Source organism: Myxocyprinus asiaticus, chromosome 33 (genome assembly GCF_019703515.2).
Source record: "Myxocyprinus asiaticus isolate MX2 ecotype Aquarium Trade chromosome 33, UBuf_Myxa_2, whole genome shotgun sequence".
NCBI lineage: Eukaryota > Metazoa > Chordata > Actinopteri > Cypriniformes > Catostomidae > Myxocyprinus > Myxocyprinus asiaticus.
The window spans coordinates 20,209,585-20,229,083 of NC_059376.1; the positions used below are offsets into that span (position 1 = coordinate 20,209,585).

General features: G+C 39.2%; 1 pseudogene; it reads left to right on the plus strand.

Moving 5' to 3' along the window:
* Positions 1-19,499, plus strand: part of LOC127424601 (ras-specific guanine nucleotide-releasing factor RalGPS1-like) — a 176,305-nt pseudogene that overhangs the window by 24,864 nt on the left and 131,942 nt on the right.

The following is a 19,499-nucleotide window of genomic DNA, read 5'->3' on the forward strand; positions in this document are numbered from 1 at the left end:
TCCCGGCCATGGAGGCCGTTCCCCAGTTGCTGCCAGCACTCCTGGCCACGGAGGCCATTCCCCAGTCACTGCCAGTGTTCCCGGCCACAGAGGCCATTTCCCAGTCTCTGCCAGCACTCCCGACCACTGCGGTCGCCACACAGCCTGTCCAGTTCCCCGTGTTCATTGAGTCTGTCCAGCTCCCTGTGTCTGTCAATGAGCCTGTCCTGTTCCCTGTGGCAGTTGATGAGCCTGTTCAGTTTCCTTTAATCATTGAGTCTGACAGCCCTCTCCTTCTTATCTGTCAGTGTGTCTGTCTCTGTTTTGTGTTTGAGCGCATGGCTCTGTTTGTGTTTTTGTCTGCCAGGCGCTCTTCTGATCCTGCCCGCTTGTTTTCCCTGGCCACGCCTCCTAGTTTAGTCTTGCTGATCGTCTGCACCTGTCCCTCATGTGCCTCCTCTATATATTGTGCCACCTTCCCTCTTGCGTTTGTTGAATCGTTTAGTTAGTTTGCATGTTTGTGAGGCTGTTCCTGTTCCTGTTCTAGTGTTCCCTTCTAGTCGGTCCTTGTTGTCTACCTGTTCAGTTTATGTTTTTTTCTAGTTTGTTGTTTTTCTCCCCTGTGAGAGTTTTGTTTTCCTATTTGTATTTTTTCTTAATAAAGTATCTTTATTTTTACTCATTCCTGCATTTAGGTCCTCATTCCTAGCTAATTATGTGACAGTTAGGGCCTTGTGCAGGCGTCGGCTGTTACAAAAAATTAATAAGGGTTTGGATTGGTTGTAGGAAACAGCAAGGAAGTTTGTCATCCCTTTCTTCCTTCCGGGACTCATCAGTCGAGGGTGAAAATGGGTTTTCTCTTTAGATCCAGTGCTGCAGTTTTTGACTAAAAAGTTGTTTTAATATGTGTTCATTGAGATTATATGATTTTGTGTTGTATGAAAACTTGATTTATGTGAGTAGAACATGATGGATTCATCCCCCCTTGTTGCTTTAGACATGTTTGTATTGCTTTCTACACACATCAATTATTTTGTTAATTGATTTTGTAAAAAAGTACCCAGACATCTAGTGTTCCATCTGTTAAAAAGATTTTAAGGGCACTATAGAATCAGAAGCACCTTGAATTAATTTGCCTAAAGTAGGAGATGCCACTAGAAAATAGCTAATTTTAAAAATGCTGAGTTTGACCTCCCCAGCCAGGACTAATGCGTAGCCCTCTGTCTTTCCAGCCATGACATTTTTGACAATGAAAGTGGTCTTGTTATTGTTGAGCCTTTTGCCTGTATGTTTCATTGGTCTGTGGAAACACACATATAATTACACTGTAGTTAATTATTATTATTGTATTTTTTTTTTTTTTTTTGCATTTGACCACATGCACGTATGTTCATTCATCAATATTTCAACTGCTTCAAAGATTTTTGTGGATTTCTAAAAATAGATGTTCTTGGAGTTGACACAGGCAACCAGATTAATAGACATAAGATGTACATTGGCTCTTGAACCACCACTAAATTATTAGTGCTGTGTTAGCTGGCAGAGTCCCTTTTCATCATTTATTGTACTATAAAGGATTCTTGAAACCAAGACATTTCACAAAAACTGTAAATTCATATTAAATGATAGTGTGACAGTTTTTTTTTTTGTTTGTTTTTTGTTTTGCTTTGCATTGAAATGTTCACCCTCTGTTTTACAAAGCTTCATTTTATACTTAATTGATATTGTTACATAATAAATGAAACTTCGATGTTTGTAATGACATGACACAAAAACATTTTAGTAAGGATTTAAATTTCGGGTTGTTTTTATACTTAATTGTCATGTATCAGTTTTATAATCTAAGAACCAAACAATACCTCGTAATTTGTTAAATGTGCATGTACTGTAACACTGACTCTTGAATCCAACAAAATGTGTGGCTTAAAATGATGACTTGGCAAACGGACCTTAAATATCTTAGTAAGGTGCTGTACACAGACTGAACCTCTTTTTTACATGGAAACTCTACTTTCCGAATCCATGTGGATATTGAAATGCCCTCAAATGTTTCCTTCTGCAGTCTGCACCATAATTTGAAAGTACTAGTGTTCATAGCTCACGTGAGCCTGAGGAGGCGTTAAACCATATATACAGTATTCTGCTGTAAAGCTTTTTTGTCAATGAGCTGATGGCAGCAAATGTTTCTGTTTTGTTTATTGCTCTTCAAATTGTAATCTATCATATTTATTTTGTATTAAACATTAATTAAAGGGCTGTTTCTTGTCCTGGATTGTTCAGTACAACACTCCAGCCATCCACAATGTAGTCACATCTATGACACCTAAACACCTGTTCACCATATTACTGCAATTTCATAGCAATGTTCAGGGATTTTCTTCTAACATAAGGATGATACTTATTTATGTTGCTCAATAAAATGGCGTTGAATCAGCTGATCAGCGGGAGAGCACGATAAAGGGGAGCTGGAGACGTCAGTTTGGGAGAGACGCACACGGCCTTATGTTTTATGTTGTTTTAAGTTCATTTATATCATTAAAGTTTATGTTGACTGTTCAGCCGGTTCCCGATTCCTCCTTGCCCAACCTTTAACTGTTGCAGTGGTGCTGAAACCCGGGAGGGAGGAGGGATGCGCTGTTGCGGAGTTGTCGCAGCTGCCACCTGACCAAAGGAGCAGCCATGCCGTCGGAGGGGTCGCTGCAGAGAGCCGGAGGAACTGCTGCTGTCCGCCGAGAAGAGGAGGCTCGCTTCCGTCCACCGGGGGAGGAGCGAGCTGTCGTCTGCCAGAGGGGAGGAGCGGTTGATGACCGGGCGATGGTGTGTCTGGGAACCGGCGGGCAAGTTTTCTCTCTCTCTCTCTATCTCTCTCTCTCTCTCTCTGTGTCTCTCGCTCGCCCTTTCCCTCTCCCTACACCTCCCCTCGTCTCTTCCCCAGGTTCCCAGGAGGCAGGGTGGACCACCGGCTGACAGAACGGCCGGAAGGGTTGCGTCTCCCCTCCAGAGATGGGGGGAGTAGGTCAGTCCGGTGGTGACCCGGCCTGAATCGGGCAGGGGAGGACTATGACAAGGAGCAGGGCATGGCCGGGCTGTGAGGGTGCACGGCCGGCGCTGAATCAGCTGATCAGCAGGAGCCGGAGACGCCAGTTCAGGAAAGAGAGAGAGATGCACAAGGCCGCGCTACATGTGTGTCTGTGTCCTTATGTTTTATGTTGTTTTAAGTTCATTTATATCATTAAAGTTTATGTTGACTTTTCTGCCTGTTCCCGCCCCCTCTTTGCCCAACCTTTAACTCTTACAAGCGTATTAATTAAGATTTGTGTCCTCGAAATTTTTTTTATGTATTATTCGTTATTATAAATAAATATTGCTGTTTTAAGGTGAACTGTAACACTAATCCTAGTATACACAAAATAAATACAGGGTTATGTCTAAAGGATCGACATTCACTATGTTATGTTGAATTATTCAGTTCATGTTTTCTCGACATTCTATTTACTGCTTGTTCTTTACAAAAAAACATAGGCTAAACCCCTGATTAAAAGCTTATTTAGTGTATAATGTCATAATTGTGCATGGGTTGTCATTAATATCAGAATAGATCAATTTACAGTACAATTGTTTGTCATATGCATACATTAGAGCTTAATATTACACTTTGACAGCACTGTTGAAAGGCTAAAATGTCTTTATTATTTAGGAGCTGGAGAGCTGTGTTTGGAACAAGAAGGAGAATCACAGCCTTTCACCTAATGTTGTGGCCTTCACATGGAGATTCAACCAGGTAACATTTACATTTAATTTATTACAAACTTTACTACACTGAGATGTTAATCTCCTGTTTGGTCACAAGATACAAATAAGAGTATTGTAGGTACTATAAACACACGTGCTTAATTTTGTCTAAATGTAATTTCAAGATATTTAATGTAGTTTTAATTTCTGTCAACAATAGTTTCCTTATGTGAAGGGCATTCAACCAAGTTTTCAGTTTTGATTGTTATCTGAAAGGACATTGACTCATTTAAAAGACATTCTGAAAAGACAATTTTAATGGCAGTTAAGCACGACAGAGTTAAAAATAGTTTTACTAATTCACCATTATTTTTTGTCGAGTTAATCAGCGGACAATCAGAAACTGCAACTGTACTGATTTGGAAGTCAATTTCCAGGCAGGCTGCAGGCACAATTTTATTTGCAACATTCATGGATCACCCCTTTCCAGTGTTCGAAACCCGGGCCATTACCACTACCAGAAATAAATTAAATAATGAAGGTAAATTAATCTCATTATACTGAAAGAGGAACAAGAACAATCTGTTGTGTCATTGTATGTTCTAAGCATAGGTACACCAAGTAATGCACTGCTGAATTACTAAAGGTTATGTATATATGATCTACTAGAAACTGCCATATAGCCATAAAAGTAGGGGGGAAAGACAAACTCTAAGTTTAGTATACATCAGAGTCTATTAGTGTAATTGGTCTCCATTTGTGTAAGCTTGCTAATGGAAAAGACATCTTTTGATGGTTTCAAATCATATGAAATTTGCTTGTCACATGCTCCCTTCACTGGATATTATGGTTATGTAGTGCAAACAGCTGTTATCCAACAGCTACATTATCTCCTTTAGATAATGAACCCTCTCTGATTTGTGCTGGGGAAGTCTGCTTTTCCCCAAAATAATAATGTAAAAATGTAACTAAATGTTTAAATTGATGGTGTTTGAATATCAATACAGTGTTGGCAGGTTAAATATGACAATACTTTAAAATATGTGTTTTTCCCCCCACCACCTCTACACAAAATGGATGTTGTTGTTTTTGTTATTGTTTAATATATTATTTTATTTTTTCTCAAAATAATGACAACCTATTTGCTCTGTACTCCTATTTTTCCATAAGTTTTAGGAATTCTTAGGAGTCTGCAGACTTCTGTACACACATTATACATTATATTGACCTGACCATTCATTCACACACACTTTACTATAAACAACACGTTCTTTATCCCTACTTTTGAAAATATGCCTTGAAATATCCACTAAAGAAGGGCAGTATTCAGTCAGAATTAATGTGATTTTTATTTACATGGAATTTAATGCTGGCTAGGCTTAAATGTCTTTGAATGTACTGTGGCAATTTGAGGTCTGACCATTTTAGTCTTTCATACACAACAAATGTCTTATATTTCCAAAAGGAAAGGATTTAACTCTGCCGCTTTGATGTCTTATTATAAAAAAGGTTTCATTCAACAATTTACTGGCAGTTATTTTTAAGCTTGTTAATAACAGGAGAGACTCCTTTGGATAGATCCACTTCCTCTTTCTGTCTAGTGACATTTCCTACATGATGTTTTTGCACTTGAGTGAAAAATTGCACACAAATGAAAGATAACTATTTGTTTGTATTGGTCAAACATCAAAAGGGGATTTTTATTCCCCTGTGTGGTGTTTTAATTTGTCTGTTTATCCTAGGTTAAAACCAGCATTAAATTTGATTATGGTTCAGTTTGATCCTGACCTCTTTAAATTTGCCTAAACAGGACTTGTTTCAAACTAGCGAGAAGTTTGTAGGATTTTGGAACATAATGATTTGTTGCTGGTGCCACCCTGTTGATCTTGAATCAGTCTCAGCAAATGTCTGAATGCTCGTACAGTTCAAAGAGTCCTCCATTCTTTCCTGGTGAAAAGTATTTTTCTTAAAAGGACTGTATATATTTCATATGAAGTTTAGGATAATATTGTCGCATAACTGATTTAAGTACTAATACTAGTGCAGGGTTCATGCTTTGTGCACACTAAAGTAGCTTTAAATGAATTTTCTCATTTTTTGAATTCTGAGTTTAAATCTGCAGCAATAACAAATGAGGGATTGCTACTGGTGCATTGTGGCATTCTCAATTCTTGACATATCAACTTTCCTCTCTCAGGTCAGTTTCTGGGCAGTGAGAGAGATATTGACAGCTCAAACGCTGAAAATCCGAGCAGAAATATGTAATAAAGTTTTTATTCTGTGTTCAGCCATTGCTGCTTGTAGTGTAGGCTATTTTACTCATTAGTTCCATATGCTATGTGTGTGTTACCATGAAGTTTTAATAATTTCTGACAAAAATGTATTAATTCACATCTGAATTGTATTAGGTATCCTGGAGTAGTAATTACACTTGGCATTGCCATTACCTTAAGGCCTTTGCACACCAACAGCGATTTCTTGCCGCGATTAACATTTTTAATTGAAACAATAGATTCTTAACAAGCCATTTTCACCTGGGGCCGGTTGCACCAGCTATACGTACGATACAACTTAGCCTAGTTGTGGCGTAAATGGGCACTAAGTCACAATATACACGCTACTAAATATTTGAGTGTTGCACCGTTAAACTTAGGTAGGACATAACCCTATGTATAAACTAAATATTTATGGAAGACTACGACCAGGAGTAACAGATGGAATAATAAAGCAGACTGATATTTTATGACATCAGTGAGCTCAAGTTTTGCATGACAGGCATCAATCCTTTCGACATACAGTATGATGTTGACATTTACACTCGTTTACATTTACTAGAGAGAATGAAACATGAAACAGTTCAGACGGTGCAGTTTTCAGGGTGCGTCACCCAGTGTCCAGTTTCAACACATTCAAAATATATATAGGATATTAAAATGAATAAATGTCTATTTTTCCAGCCTGTTGTATTAGTATTTATTTATCTCCCCTTATTTATTTTAGATACAGTTCCTATATATTGTTATTTACACTGGGCAAATATACTATTTATCAAATCTACTTTTATTACGTATCGTATTTTAAAGGTGCAGTATGTAACAATTTTCACGTAATATTTGCCTTTTTTTTTGCCAATGTGTGAACAGCTTGTAAAGCAACTTAAAAAATGAGCCCTTCCCAGACTTCCTAGTTTGCCTATTAAAGCCTGTAGACTGATTTTCATGCGAAGGGAGCGGGTCTGTTTTGCCGGGATAATCAAGTTTGTGTAATTTTAGCTAACTTGATCTTGCCTGCTAACGCTGACAAATTGCAAGCTACCTTGCTTTGTAACTTTCAAATAATTTCAACGATCTTCTCTTTATACGAAAAGTCAGGTATACAGGATAAATTTAAACAAATACGCTGGTTTCATGATCGTAGTACAACGTATGACATACAAAACATACAACAGTGCAACATAACAGTGCAGTGCAACAGTAAACTGTCTGGTAAAGTTCGGTAGTATCAAATCAAATCAAATCACTTTTATTGTCACACAACCATATACACAAGTGCAATAGTGTGTGAAATTCTTGGGTGCAGTTCCGAGCAATATAGTAGTCGTGACAGTGATGAGACAGTTTACAATAAACATCAGATTTACAACACAATTTAAAATCTAATATACACATAATTACACACAACACAATATACAAATAATTACATACAATGTACAGTATACAATACACACAATATAGAATACACATTATACAATAAAAAAGTATATATAGTATATATAGAATGTACAGTAGGTTGTATTGTACTGTATTGACATTCAGGCTGTCGGTTGATAGTAAGTTGTTAAGAGAGAATATAATATAATAATAATATAATTTATGACAGTCTAGTGTGAGATATAAGAGTAATAAAGTGCAGTGCTGATGTATTTTGATCATGGGAGATCAAGAGTTCAAAAGTCTGATTGCTTGGGGGAAGAAGCTGTCATGAAGTCGGCTGGTGCGGGTCCTGATGCTGCGATACCGCCTGCCTGATGGTAGCAGTGAGAACAGCTCATGGCTCAGGTGGCTGGAGTCTCTGATGATCCTCCGAGCCTTTTTCACACACTGCCTGGTATATATGTCCTGGAGTGAGGGAAGCTCACCTCCGATGATGTGTCTGGCAGTTCGCACCACCCTTTGCAGCGCTTTGCAGTTGTGGGCAGTGCTATTGCCATACCAGGCAGAGATGCAGCCAGTCAGGATGCTCTCTTCATTGCAGGTGTAGAACCATGTGAGGATGTGGCAGTTCATTCCAAACTTCCTCAGCCGTCTCAGGAAGAAGAGGCGCTGATGAGCCTTCTTCACAACGGCTTCAGTGTGGATGGACCATGTTAGTTCCTCAGTGATGTGGACACCCAGGAACTTGAAGCTGCTGACTCTCTCCACTGGTGCTCCATTGATGGTGATGGGACTGTGTTCTCTATCTCTTCTCTTGAAGTCCACCACAAGCTCCTTTGTCTTACTGACGTTGAGGGAGAGGTTGTGTTCCTGACACCAGTGTGTTAGGGTGTGCACCTCCTCTCTGTAGGCTGTTTCGTCATTGTCAGTGATCAGACCTACCACCGTCGTATCATCAGCAAACTTAATGATGACATTGGAGCTGTGTGTTGCCACACAGTCATGTGTGTACAGGGAATACAGGAGTGGGCTGAGAACACAGCTCTGCGGGGCTCCAGTGTTGAGGGTCAGTGATGAGGAGATGTTGTTGCCTATTCTAACCACCTGGCGTCTGCTTGACAAGAAGTCCAGGATCCAGCTGCACAGCGAGCTGTTTAAGCCCAGAGCCCGGAGTTTCTCATCAAGCTTGGAGGGCACTATGGTGTCGAATGCTGAGCTGTAGTCTACAAACAACATTCTCAGATAAGTGTTCTTTTTTTCCAGGTGGGAGAGAGCAGTGTGTATTGTAGATGCAATGGCATCATCAGTGGAGTGGTTGTTGCGGTAAGCAAACTGCAATGGGTCTAGTGAGGGAGGCAGTACAGAGCAGATGTAATCTCTGATTAGTCTCTCAAAGCATTTGCTGATGATAGGGGTCAGAGCAACAGGATGCCAGTCATTTAAGCAAGTTATTTTGGATTGCTTTGGAACAGGCACAATGGTGGATGTTTTAAAGCATGTGGGGACTACAGACAAAGAGAGGGAAAGGTTGAAAATGTCCATAAAAACACCAGCCAGTTGGTTCTTGCACGCTCTGTTGACGCAGCCCGGAATGCCGTCTGGACCCACGGCTTTGCGGATATTCACCCGTTGGAAGGATCGGGTCACATCTGCTCCAGAGACGGAGAGTGAACTAACCTCTGTAGCTTTGGCCGTGAGAGCTCTCTCCGTGAGGGCGGTGTTATTTCCCTCAAAACGAGCATAAGAAGTATTTAGCTCATCCAGGAGAGAGGCAGCGGTGTTCACGGTGGAGTTTTTATTCCCTTTAAAGTCCGTGATGATGTTAATTCCCTGCCACATGCTTCTAGAGTTGGTGGTGTTAAACTGTCCATCAAACTTGTTCCTGTACTGACGTTTTGCTGATCTGATCGGAGGGCATAACTGGCTTGTTTATGCTCCTCCGCATCCCGGAATTAAAAGCGGAGGTCCGCGCATCAAGTGCCGAGCGAACTTCGCTATTTATCCAAGGTTTCTGGTTCGGATAGATCCGTATTGTTCTGGTCGGAACAACGTTCTCTACGCATTTTCTGATGAAACACGTTACGCTATCAGCGTAAAGCTCGATGTCATCATCATAGGTGGACCGGAACATCTCCCAGTCCGCGTGATCAAAACAGTCTTGTAGCGTAGAGTCTGATTGGTCTGACCAGCACTGGATCGTTCTGAGGGTGGGTGCTTCCTGTTTCAGTTTCTGCCTGTAAGCGGGCAGAAGCAGAATGGAAGAGTGGTTCGATTTGCCAAATGGTGGGCAGGGGAGGAATTTGTAGCCATCCCGGAAGGGAGAGTAGCAATGGTCCAAAACCCGGTCCCCTCGTGTGTTAAAACTAATATGTTGGTGGTATTTTGGTGCGACTGATTTGAAACCGGCTTTATTAAAGTCCCCGGTCACAATGAACGCGGCCTCAGTGTGCGTGGTTTCCTGCTTGCTTATAATCCCATACAGTTCCTTGAGTGCCCGGTCTGTGTCGGCTTGTGGCGGGATGTACACAACAGTGATAATGACTGCTGTGAATTCCCTCGGTAGCCAGAACAGTTGACACAGAAGCATGAGAAATTCCAGATCAGGAGAGCAGAAAGACTTGATAGAATGTATGTTCCTCTGATCACATCAGGATTTGTTGATCATAAAACATACACTACCACCTCTGCTTTTACCTGAGAGGTCTTTCGCTCTGCCCGCTCGGTGCATGGAGAACCCTGTGGGTTCAATGGCTGAATCTGGAATCTCAGCAGACATCCAAGTTTCCATAAGGCAGATAATGCAGCAGTCCCTCGTCTCGCGTTGGAAAGAGATCCGCGCTTTCAGCTCGCAGAGTTTGTTATCCAGAGACTGAACATTTGCCAGTAGAATACTGGGTAGCGGGGGTCGATTTGCGTGACATCTTACTCTGATGAGAACGCTGGCTCTGTTTCCCCTTTTCCTCCTGCGTTTCCGTGGCCGGGCAGCCCAGACAAAGGGCTCTGCTGGTGTGTTTGTAAACAGCAGGCCGGCATTGAGAAATTTGAAGTCCGGTTTACAGTGTGTAATTGCTGAACCAATGTCCAAAAGTGTTTGTCTGTCGTAGACAATAAGGCAGACAACATCCAATACAAAAAACATAAGAATTGTAAACAAAACAAACAAAACACTACAATGTTGTGTCGGAGCTTGCAACGCAGCAGCCATACTTGGCGCCATCTTGAGTTCAGTATGTAGCTGTATGTGTGTATCAGTATGCTATGTTAGCTGATAAGTAGTTTTAGTTTAGTCTCAAAGTTTGTAGTAAAACAATCATAACTGTGTAATTTTAATTATGCTGCCTCATCTGTCAGCATGATGCTGGTGGATCACGTTCAGCCTCTTTGTACGTTACGTCATTGTTTTGGCCAATGTTCGCTTGCTCGCGTCCCTATGGAGTGTGTTCACGAGCGCGAGCACGAGCAAAAGGTAGCTGGCTGCAGTTCACTTAACGGCCACAGGTGTCATTAATAACAAGGGTTTCTCAATCTTACATACTGCACCTTTAATAGGGATATAATTTATTACAGCTGAGTTACGTGAGCAAACAAGGTTTGAACAACAACCATAACAAGATCAAACTGAAATTCTCAGCTTTTTAACATTTCTGTGTACAAATATGAAGGCTGTTTATTGGATCAATACAGGTCAGCGTCATATTACGCGACTACGCATTACTTTACGGAGAGCTTACGACCTACTAGCTTAGTCTTGCCTTAAGAACAGATGGTGCAACCAAATTAAGTAACAAACGAACTAAATTCAGCAAAAAAAGAAACGTCCTCACTTTCAACTGCTTTTATTTTCAGCAAACTTAACATGTGTAAATATTTGTATGAACATAAAAAGATTCAACAACTAAGACATAAACTGAACAAGTTTCACAGACTTGTGACTAACAGAAATTGAATAATGTGTCCCTGAACAAAGGGGGGGTCAATATGTAACAGTCAGTATCTGATTTGGCTACCAGCTGCATTAAATACTGCAGTGCATCTCCTCCTCATGGACTGCACCAGATTTGCCAGTTCTTGCTGTGAGATGTTACCCCACTCTTCCACCAAGGCACTTGCAATTTCCCAGACATTTCTGGGGGGAATGGCCCTAGCCCTCACCCTCCAATCCAACAGGTCTCAGACGTGCTCAATGGGATTGAGATCCAGGCTCTTCGCTGGCCATGGCAGAACACTGACTTTCCTGTCTTGCAGGAAATCATGCACAGAACGAACAGTATGGCTGCCATGCTGGAGGGTCATGTCAGGATGAGCCTGCAGGAAGGGTACCACTTGAGGGAGGAGGATGTCTTCCCTGTAACGCACAGTGTTGAGATTGCCTGCAATGACAACAAGCTCAGTCCGATGATGCTGTGACACACCACCCCAGACCATGATGGACCCTCCACCTCCAAATTGATCCCGCTCCAGAGTACAGGTCTTGGTGTAACGCTCATCCCTTCGACGATAAACGCGAGTCCAACCATCACCCCTGGTGAGACAAAACTGCGACTTGTCAGTGAAGAGCACTTTTTGCCAGTACTGTCTGGTCCAGTGAAAGTGGGTTTGTGCCCATAGGCGACGTTGTTGCCGGTGATGTCTGTCTGGTATGGACCTGCCTTACAACAGGCCTACAAGCCCTCAGTCCAGCCTCTCTCAGCCTATTGCGGACAGTCTGAGCACTGATGGAGGGATTGTGCATTCCTGGTGTAACTCGGGCAGTTGTTGTTGCCATCCTGTACCTGTCCCACAGGTGTGATATTTGGATGTACTGATCCTGTGCAGGTATTGTTACATGTGATCTGCCACTGCGAGGACGATCAGCTGTCCTTCCTGTCTCCCTGTAGTGCTGTCTTAGGGGTCTCACAGTACGGACATTGCAGTTTATTGCTCTGGCCACATCTGCAGTCCTCATGCCTCCATGCAGCATGCCTAAAGCACATTCACACAGATGAGCAGGGACCCTGGGCATCTTTCTTTTGGTGTTTTTCAGAGTCAGTAGAAAGGTCTCTGTAGTGTCCTACATTTTTATAACTGTGACCTTAATTGCCTACCGTCTGTAAGCTGTTAGTATTTTAAAGACCGTTCCACAGGTGCATGTTCATTAATTGGTTATGGTTCATTGAACAAGCATGGAAAACATTGTTTAAACCCTTTACAATAAAGATCTGTAAAGTTATTTGGATTTTTACAAAATTATCTTTAAAATACAGTGTCCTGACAAAGGGACATTTCTTTTTTTGCTGAGTTTAGTAGTTACTAAGCACTTAGTGTGAACTTTACATCCTAACTTATGTGAGAACTTACGCACAACTGGCGCAACCCTACCCTGGAGTGAACATTAGTGCCAAATGGCGTGCCGACAGAGTGGCACTATTTTTTACGGTGAGTGTAATTTCTTTCTTCTCCGCGGGCCGATGAAATGCATTGACCAGTAAAATACAAGCTTTGGATCATGTATCAGCAGCTGTTGCAGTTACCAAAACCAGGGCAACAGGTGGTGCTAAAGCACAGAAAGCTGTTTTGAACACCGACATTAAATGCTGAAGGAACACTAGAAAGAAATCCTTAACCAGCTAGTGTAGAAACAAAGCTTTCCAAAACTTCGAGTCAATTGAACCAGCTGCTTCGTAAAATGATTCACTGTTTCGAAGCACTCGAAACACCACATGCTGAGGACATATGCTGGCCACAGGCGTGTAAATGCAATGAGAAAACTCGAGTCAAAAGCAGCTACAATGATACATTGCACTGGAAATTATTTACTGCCCTGTATTTGTCATATATTTTTCATGGTTGTCTACATTATCCTCAAAAATCAAATGTTGCTAACCGCACACTGAATTGCAAAACAGACTGAAAAGGGTCTAGCAAAAAGATAACTTTATTAAATTGCTTCCTAAAAAAATTTGCAAAGTGAGTTAAAAGCCAGACCAACAAAGGGAGCAGACGTTACAGCACATTGCTTTCGTCAGTGCTCATGTTGTAAAAGACGTTCACCCATTTAACAAGTCTTAATTGAAAATGGCAACCAGCTGGGCCTAATGAGTTAACAAGGATAAAACCTAAATAGACAAAAAAATGTACTAAGTGGAATCTAGAATCAACAGGGTCCAAGGGTGCAAACACAAAACAAAATCACAATACAAAATCACCACTGTAATAAAAAAATAAATAATAAAAAATAAAATAAAAAAAACACACATTATAAAAAACTTAATTCATACCACTTGGAGCAAAAGATTTAAGTACAAAAATCCAAAAAGCCTCCCTCTGTAACAATTTCTTATCTCTGTCTCCTATAAGGTAAAATCCTCTCGATGCCCAGGAATTTCAAATCTGACAATGAATGTTTAGCCAAATTAAAATGACGAAACATTGGAGATGTATCATCTTGTCTTCTAATAGCACTCATATATTCAATAATTCTTGTGTGTCAGTGCACGTTTAGTTTTGCCTACCTATAGCAAAGGACATGGACAAATTATATAAATGATATATGTAGTTCTACATGTAATCAGTTGTCTGATCTTGTAATTTCTCAATGTATGAGGATGTGTGAACGAACTGCATTTAACATATTGAGAACAAGATGTACAGTTGTCATCTACTTTTAGTCCTTTAAGTAATGATGACAAAAAGATCATCAGTAGTCACTGGCACATCATTCGAAGTGATTCTCAGATAATGAATGTATTTAATGATCCACCACTTTGTGTGTTTTCTAGGAGCTCCAGTTTGCGGGATAAACTTGTTCATGCAGATACTTACTGCTTTGTGTCTGCACCCTTGGACCCTGTTGATTCTAGATTCCACTTAGGTACATTTTTTGTCTATTTAGGTTCTATCCTTGTTAACTCATTAGGCCCAGCTGGTTGCAATATTCAATAAAAGAGCACCTATTATGGTTTTTCAAATATGACCTTTCATGTAGTGTGTTATATAGCTGTTTGTTAAAGTAAAAAAATCTGCAAAGTTTCAAAAATCAAAGTGCACGACAAATGGAGTTATTGACTCCCAAAAGAATGAACACCTGAAATGAGTCGTTAGTAAATCCAGACTTACTTCCTGTACTATCCTACGTAATTTGGTAACAAAAAACCCCACCTCTGGTCTTCATTGGCTGCTCACGAACAGCTTTGACCTGCCCTCAAACACTACACTAAGCGGTAGACCAATCACAACAGACTGGGACATCTGACCCAGAGCAGAGTAGGCTCTCTGAAAGGCGGAGTTTAGAATGAATCCTTTAGAACGGATCACTGAAGGAGTCGTTTTTCACACTGGGAAAAAAAGGTAATGCTGCAATTTAAATTGAGCAAAATAAAGTGTTTTTTGACCTTGGATGCATGTAAATCTATAGTATGAGACCTTTAAAACAAAATTAGGCACATTTAAAAACCATAATAGGTGATCTTTAAGACTTGTTAAAATGGGTGAATGTCTTTTACAACATAAGCATTGAAGAAAGCAATGTGCTGAAACGTCTGCTCCCTTTGCTGGTCTGGCTTTTAACTCACTTTGCACATTTTTGTAGGATGCAAATTTAATAAAGTTATATCTTTTTGCTAGACCCTTTTCAGTCTGTTTTGCAATTCAGTGTGCGGTTAGTACCTGAAGCCAAATTATTTTGATTAGTTTGAGCGCAACAACTCCAAGTACATGTCTACATTATCCTGAAATAAACTGATCTGAATATTTGGAGAATATGTAGGCCTTCATATAAGTTGGCCATTTCTTTTTTTTTTTTTTTTTTGTAAATTACTCTTTTAAAGTTATTTTAAATACCAAACAATGTATTTTGTTATTTTTTATTCTAAAACAACACTTTGTTTTGTAGAAACATATTAAAAAAATATTTATGTTTTGACAGATTGTGCAATAAAAATCTGAAAACAAAACGTTATGGAAATTAGTTACACTCAGCCAGAGTGGGAATCAAACTGCCACATCTTAGTATCTAAATTTGATTGACGAGTGTGTTAACCACTACTCTATGCAACATTTCTAACGTTATGAAATTGGGTGTGCTAACAAAAAACAAAAAAACGTAGGTGTGTTATATACAATACCTGAAATTCCAGATTCACCTTTTGTAAAACAAATAAATCTCTTTAAATATCACAAAGTATCTGTCTCTCTCAAATTTCTTTCTCATAATCACAACATTTAGATCGTTTTTCCCCTTTAGGAACAAAACTCAAGGTGATCGACAGGAAAATTAAAATGACTGAATTCAAATCAGCAACTTTTGTTTCAGTCAGTCTGAATTTATAGACCTAAGTTATTGCTGAACTGTCTCCAGATCAGTTACAACCTGCATTTAACACTGATTCAGGGTTTCCCTGTGGGATCAACACCTCCTATCATAACCGCTAAACATTTAGAAACATTTCAAAATGGTTTTGAAACAGTATGATGTAATGGAGCCTGGTTTGCTGAAATCACATGACATGGCCAGTTTGATACACGCACCGAAGCATTGGTTTGAAACAAATGATTTATAAAGGTTTCGAAGCTTCATGAAGCAGTGTTTCGAAAGTGCCCATCACTATAACCAGCAGTGAGCATGTGTATTTCATTTGTATCTAATGCCTTAAAACTGAAAAAAAAAAAAAAAAAAATCACATGGGTTCTTTTAACACATAAATTATATTGCTGCATCACTGCCTTCCATCCCCTTTAAAAAAAAACAACAACTCTCTGATCCTACATGGATTGTCTTCCTAATGTATTCCATTTTGCCTTTGCATTTAATATAATGTGAGTTCTCTTACATCTCTAATATAACATTTTTTTTTTTTTAATAAACATCTTTACGGAGCTTGTGTTTTTCTTCACCAAATATTAATATCAGTGCTGTGACTTCCAGTGCACTGTTTGTCATTGTATCAAAATGCCTTTGTATACTCCACATAATTGTTATGTATGTGCAATTATTAATAGTCGTTATCAGCTGTGCTGTTGTTGGTAAGTAGCCTATTAAAGTATCTAATAATGGGTCAGACTGAAGATGGGTTTTGTTGGATGAGGTCTGTTTCATTGCTTGCATTATATAGACTATTTGAGCATTTAAATGTCATCACGTTTAATTATTAACATGTTTTGAGCAAATGTAGATATATATGCAAAAAGATACAATCAGTATAGTTCCAATTGACAACTTCTGTTATAACCAGTGGCAATTTCTCAGGGCCAGCAAAGCCTTCTCTGCTGGCGTAACATGCCTAATAAATAAAAATAATTTCATCCTTTCATTCTCTTTGACCTTTTTGCCTATGTATTTTCAGTCGTGTTCCACTCCTAATTAATCTACAAACGAATAGCAAAAAAAAATTAAATACCATGTATCCATTCAGAGTTTATTCCTCGATGCTTACAAGCAAAGTGTGACAACTGTTTCACAAATTGCATGCCCGAAGCCGAAGCAGTGTGTGAGTCTGAGCTCCACCCCTCAGGCCTTCAGAATTTCTGCAGAATTCCTCAACACTGCAGTGAATAGGCATCTAAGTCAGATTGTCAGATTCATCTGTCAGATTCATCAATCAGATTGATTTATTTGTTCTTGTGGGTGTGGTCTTTAAGATATGTCCCAGTCCAGGCCTTCTAGCTGGCCTTGAGTGACGCAACCACGCTTTAAGTGATGTACGTAATTTGAAAGCCAAGAGCGCGAGATCTTGCTGATGAGTCGGCTGTCATCACTGCCACATCACCACTGAGAAAAAGATCCTTATGGATTTAAAAACCTAAGATGATCTGCATGATCGTGCGATTGATTAATTAAACAGGAAAGGAGGGCTGATTTTCACTTCAAGCAAATTGGTAAGTGTTTTTTGCATTGTTATAGCAACATCAGGAGTTTTCTAAATGTAAAATAGACTGCTTGAGCATTCAGTGTCGGATCAAGTTTTGAAAATTAACTGTGTACCCTGACGAAACTAAATTTATTGCAAGCAAAATTTAAATCGCAAATATTATTAGAGAGCTTTTTCTTGGTATTAGACCTTCTTGGTTCTGGCTTTCCTGCGTGAACGTGTTTTCAAAATGTCAGTTGGTATTATTAGTTGACTGCCACGTTATGTATGATAGGTATACGGTGTCTTATTCATTGTGAAACTGGCATGAATCGTACTGAAGGCCTAGACTTGAAATGCACTGGCGGCGGCTGGTTACAACAGTCAATATATGTGTGCATTACGCAGTGATTTTAAACAAATGTACTTAACACAATATGCAGAGAATGCCTGGCAGTGGCATATAATCAGCATTTTTCCAAATGATAACATGTTTTAAGAGTTAATATTATTTTTTACACTTGATTTTCTTATCACCCCTCAGACTGTGTACACATGATATGCCAGTCAATTCATCCAGCAGGTAAACTGAAATAGTTTGTGAAGTGTCTCAGATGTTTTCTTTCTCATTGAGCAAATCAACAACAAACCCTTCATCACTGATGCAGCTTGTAGAGAAATCAGTTTTCTTTTTCGTTCTGCTTGTCAAGTACTTCTTTTTCTCATCTGTCATAGGCGCAGGGCAGATCAGCTGAAAGGTGCTTTGTTCCACCTACCATTCTGGGGTAAAATTGCTTGTCGATTAGCGCCACCTATTGTAAAGGTGTGAATGTGCTGACGACGGTCACTCGCGTCACTTTCTATGTGCAAGGGCCATTCATTGACGATTCATCTTGTGTCGCCTTCGGTGTGCAAATGCCTTTAACATAACTGAATTTTCCTTTTACAACGACCATTTATAATTACGTCATGGCCGTCTTGATGGATTAAAGCCTTCAACAGTAGGCTAGTGAGAACAAATTAAAATATTAGGCTACATAGAAGTGGTAAGAGTGTTTATGGCATAATAGGAGGATGACAGCATAAAAAGGGGTTTGTGTAGGATAGAAAAATAAATAGGATAATATGCTTTTAAAAGGGAGGACAAAATGCTTCCCAAGCTGTATGCATGTACAGTATATATTTAAGGTATTCTGGCACAAATTAATCTGTGAGGAAGGTGTGCCTCACTCATGTATAAGTGGAGAGCTGCAGATTCCCCAGCATGTTACTGTGGTGCACCTTGCCAGACAACTGATCACATAGTAAATGAGTGCCCAATAAGATGCTTTATTTGTGGTCTCCAGGCGCTACATGAAGCAACTCCTGAGGCAGTGCAATATGTCTGACTTGGACTTTAACTTATGACAACTTTCCATGTAATGTTGGCTGTGAGTTAGTAAAAGCTAGCCAAATTAGGCAGAAGGCAATGTGGACAGGTTGCATGTAATGCCCTCATTCTCAAAAAACATAAAGAAATCTACACAAGGTAAAAAATTAATAAATAAATAAATAAAGTAAAAAAAAAACATACAAACATACAACACAGACAAAAATAAATACGGAATCTCTTGCAACAAGTATAGACATACTCTGTGCCAGTGACAAAGTGGGGTTGCCACTTGATCTCTAATGTAATACCAGGGCCCTGATGCAAAACCAGTTGAGATTTTAAAAATAATAATAATAATAATAATAATAATAATAATAATATATATATATATATATATATATATATATATATATATATATATATATATTTATTTATTTTTTTTTTAATTTTTTTTTCTTTTCCCATTCATTATTACATCAGGGCTTTATCAGAACAGAAAAGAGGACCCATTGCTTTTCCGAATGACTGTCAAATAAATACAATAAAGATTATAACAGACCCATTCATCTAGAATATATCATCATTTCTCCAACCAATAGAACTGTAAGCATTTTCTCATCTTAAAATCACAGTTCAGTTCAATATAAGTCCTATTCTCATGTCATTTCACACATTTTATTTGACTCGTAAATACTTTTAAAATGTAATTTAGTACAATTGTGACATTGTATTGAAACTTGACCAAAAAATGGAAATTAAAGAGGGATAACAACAACAAAAACTTCACTTCTATTTTTTTTAAGTGTTTACTGTATATTTCTAATCAAAATCACCTTTTTGTCTAAACCAGATGTATGATTACTGTATATGATCAAGATTAAGGAAAGTCTCATAAAAAATCCAGTTAATTTTGTTTTTATTCTGTCCATACACATTAAA